The sequence below is a fragment of the Abrus precatorius genome, unplaced genomic scaffold (genome assembly GCF_003935025.1).
Source record: "Abrus precatorius isolate BTA unplaced genomic scaffold, Abrus_2018 Scaffold11, whole genome shotgun sequence".
Taxonomy (NCBI): domain Eukaryota; kingdom Viridiplantae; phylum Streptophyta; class Magnoliopsida; order Fabales; family Fabaceae; genus Abrus; species Abrus precatorius.
Window position 1 is genome coordinate 8,326,751 of NW_020874303.1, and position 11,376 is coordinate 8,338,126.

The window sequence follows — 11,376 nt, forward strand, 5'->3', positions numbered from 1 at the left end:
TTTAAACATATTCTAAGGTGTGGTCTTATAGTGTAACATTTTTGTTTGGAGTTTTTTCTCGTTATTCTAAGGTATCTACAGGAGATGGATTAATGAGATTGTCTACAAAAAGTTAAAAATAGAAAGTTAATATAACTTTTTACACAATAATTTAATTTTATTAGTCCATTCAAAATAAGGTTATTTATCCCTTCGACAAATCCTTTTGTTTAATATAACGATGTTCAGTAGGTTTTACCAAATCAATGAGCTCAAAAATTCCAAATTGGATTCATTTGAATCAACGGGCAAGATTCAGTCAATTTTGACCAAACTGACCTTTATTAGTTTGGAGAGATTGTTTTTATACCACTCTCTGTTATTTTTTTTATAATAAAATAATTTACAAATAGTTTTACATAAATTAAAATATAAAATTATAGTTCTTTGAAAGTATATAATGATTAAATTTCAAAATTGGACTTAGTTATAATGTCTTTATTTATCATTTTGCATTTATTTCCTAACTTAACATATAGTTTTAATAAAACTTTCAATTCAATCAATTAGCTTTCAACTTTCATCATTTAGTTAACTTTTTATCTTTAAGTTACTTTTTCAACTTCCAGTTAACTTATTCACACTGATTTTATCAAATACATCTTATATTTAAAAGCACAAGTTATTCTTGTATTAACAAAATAGTCATAGCCTATTTAAGTTTGTATATTATTATGAAAAGCAAAATAAAGGATAATAATATAATACAAGTAGATATTAAGATGAAAAGAAGCTTTTACTAAGAAGGGAAGGAGAAGAAGGAAGGTTAAAATAGAAAACAAAATAAGAAAAATTAAATGAAGGGAATAAGAGAAAGAGAGGTTAAAGTCTAAAAATATCAAAAATTAACGATGAAAATAAACTATTTTTGAAAGATATTAAAATAATATTATTTTGTGTCTAGAGTAAGCTGTGACGTGCATAATAAATCATCAATTTGTTATCACATTTTAACATTTATATAATGACAATGACTAGATTGATTGATGGTTCTTAATTTTAGAGGTCAACCTTTAAAATTTTAAATACTAAAAGACTAATTTTAGTGATGCTACATATTTGAAAGATTAAAGTGAAAATTTATTTATTTTTAGAATTATGCTAATTACCAAGAACTTATTAACCCTTAAAAGTCCAATTGTATCTAGATCTCAAATATCCTAAACCCTGAGCGTCTATGTCCACATCTATTGCACCCCTATGTGTTGTAGGCTAGAGTTCCACCACATGCATGGATGGTTGGGTAACTATGTAATCTTGTTGCATTAAAACTCACGTAGCCTTATACTCTAGTATAACAAGCTGTGGTCGATATATATTCTCCTAATTTACACTTACATCTCCCATAGTTGCCTCCTCATTTAAGTCAAAATTAGGAGGTAGATTGTGCTAAGAAGGCGAAGCTTCATCTACAACAAAATTATATGTTGAAAGAAATTCAAGAGAAATTTCACCAATATTGCTACGATCAACATACCTTCTACCTTGTTCTTCCCTAGTTCTTGAACCATAATGAACATCTCTCACACTTGCATTTGTCCTTCTTATGCTTGTGGGGGTTGTCACTACAAAAAAATCGCTCATTTGTGGTGGTTAAATTTTATAATTAACGGTAGTTTTAACTAATTCTAAATTTTATTTTGGTGGTTATGAAATTGATGTTAAAATTGGTGACACAGCCAAATTTTGGTGGTTTTGAAATGCCGCTAAGTTTTTAAATTTGTGGTGGTTATTTAGTAGCGGTTTTGAATCGTTGCTAAAATTTAAAATTCAAATTTCAAACTGTGTGGAAAGAAACAGTACTCTGTTTTAAAGTTTGGCTTCCACACTTTTCTCCCATTCTTATTTTCTACTCATTTCTTTCTTTTGTTATTTGGGTTTATATTCCATTTATTTTTTAACATCATAACATATATGTTATTGATGAACGTTTTCTTGTTGTGTTTAGAAGATTTTTCTCAAATCTTCATCAAAATTTAAACAAATTAATGTAGTACTAGGGTTACCCTATATTGTTTCTCGTGAACATTGGCTATTAATCTTCATTAAACATGTTGAAGACATTAATTGAATAAAATAGGGAAGTTTTGTAGTTTCAAATCAATATAAAGAGCAGCAAGCAAACAAGTTTAATTAATTCAAACAATAGAAAGTAGTAATCCTTAGTTCATCCACATAGATTCTATCCTCATTCCACTCAAGATTTAACACTCATCCTCTCTTCCATGAATTAGGTTAATTTAACAAGCGAAAATCAACCTTATGGTCCTAATGAAATTACTCAATTTGTTAGGCTCTAATCCCTCATCCCAAGATTACGCAACCTTAGAATTAAACCTAAGATTAAGCAATCCCTAGTTTAGAATCTCCTTAAAATGAATTAGGGTTAATTAAGCAAAGTCCCCCTCATTCACCATTAATTCAATTCAAGAGGCAAGGAAGAAGTAATTCATGAAAAGAAAGGAGTTATATTATCATTAAAATCAAGGAACTCAAGAATCCATGTGAACTCACTAAGGATTACACAAAATTTAGCCTCCATGGAAATGGGGGTAAAAAACACAATTTGGAAATGCAGAAAACTCATTGGCATTAATGTAAAAGCAAGAGAAATGAGAAACCAAATCATAAGTTGGACCCTTGACTGCCCTAAGCTCTGGAAAATGTCCTAATTTAGTAAAGAAGAGAAAAAGTACAAAAAATGTAAGAACTCTCTGCCCTAATTTAGCAAAAAATCTATTTATACTAAGGTTGGCGCCCTCCAAAGTGATTACTTTCATTCTTTCAAAGTAGACACGTGCAGCATCAGTTGGTTTTTGCCTTTCTATAGTGTCCACCATCAGCTTTGATAGTAGACACGTGCAACACTAGTACATTTTGGGCACTCTGGAGTGACTACTATGAACTTTGATAGTAGCTACGCGCAGCATCTTCAATTCTGCACACTCTGGAGTGACTACTATGAACTTTCATAGTAGCCACGCGCAGATTTAGTGGATTTTGGGCTGCTATAGTCGTCACTTATAACTTTGAAAGTGATCGCTTTGGTCACTTTGCTGAAAGTAGCTTACTGTAGTGGTCACTATCAATCTTGAAAGTAGTTACTTTCACCTTAAATTCCTCAAAATCCAATAATTCTTCAAAATAAGCTTGAAGATTCCTGCCACATTATTCAAATGATCAAAACATGTAAAATAAACTATCTAAATCAATGTAAATTTACCAAAAACTAAGAAACCTATATTATTTAGCCTAATTGGAATATTCATCTTATTTACACTATCTAATCCTATTCTTTTCTATAAAAAGTAATAAATGATGTATAAAAATTTAGTAAAATGTGGATTCATCACAACCCCAAACTTAAACTTTTGCTTGTCCTCAAGCAAATCAAAACTCAAGAAAGTTACATGTAAAAGGGTTGGATTTATCCAAAAAAATTTTCTCAAAATTTTTCATTCCAATATTAGACCCTAATTGACACTTTCAATATTTCCAAAATCATGGAGTCATTCAACAAAGAAGGCACACTCATATCAATTAATTTTATGCAAAGTCCCATACAAGTGACAAAAATTCAACAAGGTTTATTATACTTCACACAATGCAAAGAAATTATCTAGCTCACAAGGTGGTGTTTCACTCTTCACTTGTCAAGTGTTTCAGGCTAGGTATTTTTCCTCAATACATGCAAATTGCTCTACCCTACCATCTGCTTGCCCATATTCTCAATCTGTTTTGCCTTAATAATGATTTACCTATCAAAAGGACTTGGTTGGTCACAAATAGGGATAGGTAAGGTTCAATTTGATCAAGGAGGGTCAAAAGCTCAAGTGGGTTTTCAAGATAAGAGAATCCTTTTGAGTGAGTGAATACAATCAATTAGAATGAAATGCATCAAATGAGGTAGCCTAAGAGATTCAAGCATTCTTTCACCTTATTTTTCATCATTTTTCATTATGTGAAGATCTCTTCAATCTCTTGGACCTTGCTTCATTTTATTTTCTTTCCTTTTCCATTCTTTCTTTTATGATTTCTTAGACTTTGGCAACCACTCTTTTTCTTCAAATTTAAGCATTTTTTTTACATGTATTAGTAACATGTATGATGTCCACCACCCCAAACTTGAGAGGTTGCTTGTCCTTAAGCAACTACAGTCAAAATCAACACCCCAAACTTAGTGTTTGCATTCACTCTTGATGTTACTCAAAAGAAATACGTTCTTGATGGAAGAAAAAAAATGTTTTGACAGACTAAGTTTGACAAAAGAAGGGAATGTAATACAATAAGGTACAAGGGTGAACAATTGTGAGTGGGTGTGTGTAAATAAGGCCTCAATCATCTAGATAAAAATTGCATAATGCATATTCAACTAAGAAGCAGGGCAAGTTCTAGAGGATAGATGCAAAATTACATGGAATATAATATAAAAAGGAAATTAGGGGCTCATTTCTCTACTATGGTAAAAATGGTGATAACTACTTAACATCATGTGAGGATAACTCACCTTGCAAGAAAATATATTTCGCATGGCATGGAGAGAGAATTATTTACAAAAGTAGTGTGTGTTCATGAATTGAATGAAAATTGCAGTAAAAGTCTAGAATTGGAATTACAAAATTAGATTCAATGAAAAAGAGAAATAACAAAGAATTATTTTTGTATTTTGATGTATAATTGTGCAGGAAAAATGAGGTTAAGAGTATATGAAATAGAGGCAAAGAACTTCACCCCCTTTTTATGAATGATAGTGCCTCAACTCATGGGCAAAAAATGATGCTCCTCTTGATGGAACTGAGGACATTCTCTGCACAAAGAGACAATAGATTCAGCACCAGAAGAAGCAAAATAAACTCAAACTCAGATTATATATACATATATACATATATATACATATATACATATATATATATATATATATATATATATATATATATATAGCATAAATGAGTTAACTTGCTGTTCAGAGTAGAAGCAATAAAGGAAAATTAAAAGCAGGAAAAATAAATGGAAAAGTATACTAATTACAGGGAAATTAGCAGAAAAAATATGTACAATAAAATGGAAGGGTAAATAAATAACATAAATAGAAATTTAAAGCTAAATAGCATCCTCATCAGAGTTGGAGGAGAAGTCATCATCAGTTGAGTCAGAGTCTGTGTCTTCATCATCCTTCTCCTCTGCTATTGCAACTGGGTCTGATACTTTCTCCCCCTCTGAGCTGTAGGTGTGAAAGGTGGAAGATCATTTTGAACAGTTGCTCTACGATAAGGGGCTGAGAAGGTGGGAGCATGGTAAATCTACTGTGCAGTCATCCCCATCTTCTTCCCTATGTTGAGCAACATAGTCTCTGTGAGGGTCAGAGAAGCCTTTTGACTAGCATGTATGGCATCCTGTCTAGAGCTATTTGCTTCAACTGGTCCTTCATGTTGGGAGGAAAGCCTTTCTTTCCTACAGCTTGGGGAGGCATCACTAGGGCTGAGCTCTTCTTAGCCTTGAGCAACTCCTTCACCATAGCTATGGTGATGCAAGGAGCTGCTCTGATTCTCTGCTGATACTCCCCAAAATCAACTCCAACATCCGGCAGAGCATAGTGATGATGGAGGGAAAACCCATAGAATCCTTTTTCCTAGCTAGGATCTCCATGATGGCATTGTTGATAACATCGCCAACATAGATGGGCATCCTTGTCATAATAGCATAGACTAGCTCTGCTCTCTTCACTGCCAGGGTAGATGAATGCAGAACTGGCATGAAGGAGCTTAGGATGAAAATGCTCCAGACCTTGGCAGGTGGGAGGAGATGCTTTGTAGTCAGATTCTTGAGTTGGAGCTTCATATCAAATTCCCAGTTCTCTCCAGTCTTACATATCTCTTTGAGGATCGGCTTGTAGTCCTTCTCCTCTAAGTAGCTGAAAGTAGTGTAATCCAACTGCCCAAGCCTCTTTTTAGGAAGAGGAATGTTGAGGATCCTCTGGATGTTGGAAGGGTTGAAGTCTATCACCTTACCTCTGACCATGGAGTGTCTGTATGGGAAATCATCTCCCTTAACCCTGAGGGCATTAGCATAAAACTCCTAGGTGATGTCCTTCCACCTATGCCCAACACATGTGGTAAACAAATCCCACCCCCTCTTCTGGATTTCTTGCTCAAATTGAGGGTAGGTCCCTTTTTGCAGGTCAAAATTCCTATCCTGCACAATGTGTCGCCTCAGAATATTTTCCTTGAAGTAATTCTCGTGGGCCAGGGACCTGAATCTGGGATCATGGTCAGGCTGAGGCCTATAGGAAGAAGCAGCAGCTGGCTTGGCCCTCTTGGCCCTAGTGTGTTCTTCCTAGGAGTGTTTGCCATTAATCTGCACATAGAAAAATGGATAAATCAGTGATAGTGCATAAATGAAAGAGAGAAAATTCAAGCAATTTATAGCACTGTTGCAGAAGAAAGTAGCTACTATGATGGATGAAAGTAGTTACTTTTGCAATAAAGCATGACAGAATGCAGAGGTAATGGTGTGAGCATAATTTCCCAGCAAGTGTGCATGAATCAAAGAAAATTGAGGCAAATCAGAGTAGTTCTACATACAAAAGTAACTACTATGCTAGTTAATAGTAACTACTTTGACAGTTATAGAACAAACAGTTAGGCACATGCAGAGGAAATGAAATGAATCATGCTAGTTTTTGCAATGTTGAAATGATAGAAGTGGTCATTATGAAAGTGGACACTTTCAGTGAAGCTTATCAGCATGAATATAGCATGTAGACACAAAACACTGTCAAATTCAAGTAACAAATTAGGTCCAGTGTAGAAGAAAATAGTTTTCAGTTCAAAGTGATCACTATGTGTTGGCAAGGTAACTATTATGAGGTTCACATTCTGCAACAGCACGTTCAGTTTAAAGTCAAGTATTGCAAAATAAAATCAATCACAGCAGAACAATTTCAAAATAGAACCCATAATTCATGTGTTTAAAATGCAAAAAAACACATATGCTATATTGAATCATGGTCTGCAAAAAAGTTCATTTGATAGTAGTTTGAATGTAAAATTTAAACATAGAGTGCATTTGGATCCAAACAAACTAATTTCCAATTTCTAAATCAATCTGCAATATGTGGAATGCAGAAAGCAAGCTATGCACAAGATGAATGCAACTAAATCAGCTAAAGTAAAAAGTATGTGCAACAATATGGGTCTAATTCAATGCAAGTTTCTAGAATTCAGAACATGGAGTGAGTAAAATACGATTACATAGTAATGCAACTGAATCAGATCAGCAAATGAGTGCAGAAAGTGAGCAGAACACAAAGTATTCACAGAGAGTGGTCACTATGAATGTTGATAGTAACTACTCTAGAGCAAAAACACTTCAAATTCAAAGGAAAAATGCAATTCGATTTCTAATCATGAGAATTGGAATTTCAATGCATAGAAATCACATTCAAGACTAAAACAAACCTAGTGGGAGCATAATTTCAGCATTATACACAAAGTAATCACTACGAAATATGAAAGTAGCTGCCCTAGGGTTTAATCATGTCAATTTGCACCAAATGAATCAAATTAATCATCCCACTAACTTTAAATCATGTAATTATCCTTACAGAAATTGATTCTAACCAGTAATTTCAACAGAAAATGGTCCTAATAAAAAATCCTCAATTTAAAAATGAAGAACCCTAACGTAGAGAGTGAGGAAGAGGAAATTACCTGGATTGGAGTTCGAATCAATTGCAAAGGTGTAGGAAAGTAACGTTCGAATGCAAGGAATTAAACTCGAGGGAGTGAGTGCTCAGAAAATTTGAAGAGCAGTGAAAAATTCTCAGAAATGAATAGTTAGAATGAACGTGAGAGGGACTCAATTTATATGAAAACGATGGACGTGGTCATGCACAAGGGGTTTTACAAAAATGGGGTACGCGTGGCTACTATGAACTTTCATAGTAATCACTACAAGGGCGCCTTTTCTCAGTTATTTCAAAAGAGGTTGCGCGTGGCTACTATGAACTTTCATAGTAGGTACGCGTGTCAAGTGTTCAAAAATGTGTTCTGTAGTGGTTACTATGAAAGTTCATAGTGAGTACTACAGAGGCGCCTTACCCTGTGTATTTTCCCAGAGTGCTGCGCGTGGCTACTATGAACTTTCATAGTAGTAACGCGCAGACCAACGAATTCAAAAGCCTTCAAAGTGGTCACTATGAAATTTGAAAGTGACAACTACAGAGAGTAAAGTCACATACCTTGGTGGAAAGTGACCACTATGGTTTAGGGAAAGTGATTACCTTCATTGCAAACCTCAAAATTCTTTCCTAAAGTCCTCTTTCTCCACTTGGACTTCCATGAATATATGCAGAAATTGAGTCCAAATAGAAATTGGTGTCACAGATTGCAAAGATGCAGTAGGAGATGATGATGGTTCAGAGTGATCCCTATGTGTCCTAATGTTCCTATGAAAAGTCCTATCAATCTCCTGGTCTAATGGATACAAATCCCCAGGGTTTGATCGGGTCATGTACTAGATATCAACTAACTAAATTGAAAGCAAATTGAGTAAATGAAATAACAAGAATAATTTGAAATCTCTCTGCAGAATTATGTAGCAAAAGTGCAGAAAAATAGAGTAATATGCAGCAAAATGAGTGCAAAAATTTGAAAGTGAGTAATTGAAAAATTGCAGCACTTGAATGAAGGAAATGATGTAGAAAATCTTGCAACAAAAATGCAGAAACAGACCACAAAATTCATATGGCTATCAACATAATACAAAAACTAAAAAAAAAATAAAATGAAACAAACACACTAACGTGCAAAACACAAAAACAGAGCACCAATCATGTTCAACATAAGTTTAGCACAAAAAATTCCTCGGCAACGGCACCAATTTGATGAGACAAGTTTTGCTACTCGTTATGCGCAAAGATTGTCGTTAATCCTCATCAAATATGCAAAGAAATGAATGAAATACTAGGGTGTTGTCTTAGGTCATCTCCAAGGAATTTTTGGTTGGGAACATACATTGAACAAGTGTGAACATATATTTTAAAGCAAGTAAATTGGGGAGAGGTTTGTCAATTTCCAGATTTTAATTAAGAGCAAAATGTAAACTAGTGAAATTCAATCAATTAAGGAGAGTAATCCCTAGTCAATCAATGAGTTCTATCCCTATTCTTTCAAATGATTAAATAATCCCCTATTTTTTGCTTGAATTAAGTTAATCTATCAAGCGTAAATTAACTTTAGCATCCCTATTAAAATTAAACATCTTAATAGGCTCCAATCTCTATCCCTAAGATTAAGCAATCTCAAAGATTAATCAAAATTAAGCAATTTTGGATTAGAATTTCGTTTGGGTAATTTAGGGTTCATTAAGCAATGTTCCCCTCATGTAAATTTCATTTCATTCAGAGATTGGGGTTAATAAATCCAAGGAAAGAAAGAGTAATATTGCCATTAAACCCAAGAATTCAAGAACCATATGAGTTGACTAGGAATTATAAGAGAATTTAGTCCTCCATATGGATGGGCTTCACAAATAAAAGAAAGAAATGCAGAAACGTAAGCAACATTAATGTAAACTCAATGAGAATCAAAGGAAAATTGGAAATTAAAACCTATAATGGACCCATGGCTGTCACTCAAGGCTCCAAAGCTCTGGAAAGAAAATGTCCTAATTTGGCAAAGAGAATGAATGAAAATAAAATGTTCAAGTCCCCGTACCCTAATTCCTAAAATCTATTTATAGTGGAGGACATGTCAGTAAAGTGTCCACTTTTGCCTTTGAAAGTGTCCACTTTTGCCCTTGAAAGTCTCCACGCACATATTTACGGAAGCTTGCCAATTCTCTGGAGTTGCCACTATGAAGGTTGAAAGTAGCTACTTTGGAACCTTTAATGCTCAGACTTGCTGTAGTTGCTACTTTTGCTCCTGAAAGTGGCTACTTTGGGGGCAACTTTCATCAAAGGGCCAAGATTTCTTAAAATTAACTTAGGGACTCTGCAAAATTATCAAGATAATTAAAATTGCAATATATATCTATGTAATTAAATGCAAATTAACCAAAAATTAATAAACCTATAATATTTACTCAAAATGTGATTTCTATATTATTTGCACTATCTAAGTCTATTTTTTCTATCAAGGAGCACCAAAAAGGCAAGTAAAAATATAATAAAAAGTGGATTCATCACAATCCTTTCCAAAATCTTCTTAATTTCTCTGCGGGAGAGCTCAGTCTGCCCATTGGTCTGGGGATGATTAGGTGTGGATACTTTGTGCACTACTCCATAGTTTCTCAGTAGAGTCTCAATAGTTCTATTGCAGAAGTGAGTACCCTAGTCACTAATCAAAGCTTGAGGTACTCCAAACCTACAAAACAAATGAGTACGCACAAAATTTGCAACCACTCTTGAATCATTAGTTCTTGTGGGCTTAGCCTCTACCCACTTAGAGACGTAGTCCACAGTAAGCAAAATATATAATAAACCAAAGGAAGGAGGGGGAGGGGAAGAACCCATGAAGTCTATACCCCAAATGTCGAATACATCACAATATAAAATAGATTGTTGAGGCATTTCCTGCTTCAAGGTGATAACCCCTCCAGTTCTTTGACATCTCTCACATGTAGAACACACTTGCCAAGAGTCCTTGAAGATTGTAGGCTAATAAAAACTAGCATCCAATACTTTTCTTGCAGTCCTTTGGGGCCAAAGGTGGCCTCTCCCAGTGAATGCATGGCAGAAATGCAAAACTGATGCAACTTCTTCCTCAGGAATGCACCTCCTAATCACTTGATCACTACAGAACTTCCACAAATAGGGGTCATCCCAGAGGCAATGTTTGACATCATTCTTGATCTCTTCCCTTTTAATCCTTGGTGCATCTGCTGGAAAAACTCCTGCAACTAAAAAATTTACAATGTCAGCAAACCAAGGCAACTTTGAAGTACACAACTCTAATAGTTGCTCATCAGGGAAATCATCTTTTAGAGGAGTGAGTTCAGGGACTCCCTCTATCCTGCTTAAATGATCTGCCACCAAATTTTGTGCTCCACTTTTATCCTTTATCTCTACATCAAATTCTTGAAGTAGAAGCATCCACCTTATCAGCCTTGGCTTCGAATCTGTCTTCTTCAAAAGGAACTTAAGAGCAGAATGATCAGTAAACACTACAACTTTTGACCCTAGCAAGTATGATTTAAATTTATCTAAAGCAAATACTATGGCTAATAGTTCCTTTTCAATTGTGGTATAGTTACACTATGCAAGATCCAAAGTCCTAGATGCATAATAAATGACATGTGGATCCTTACCAAACCGCTATGCTAAGACAACACACGCAG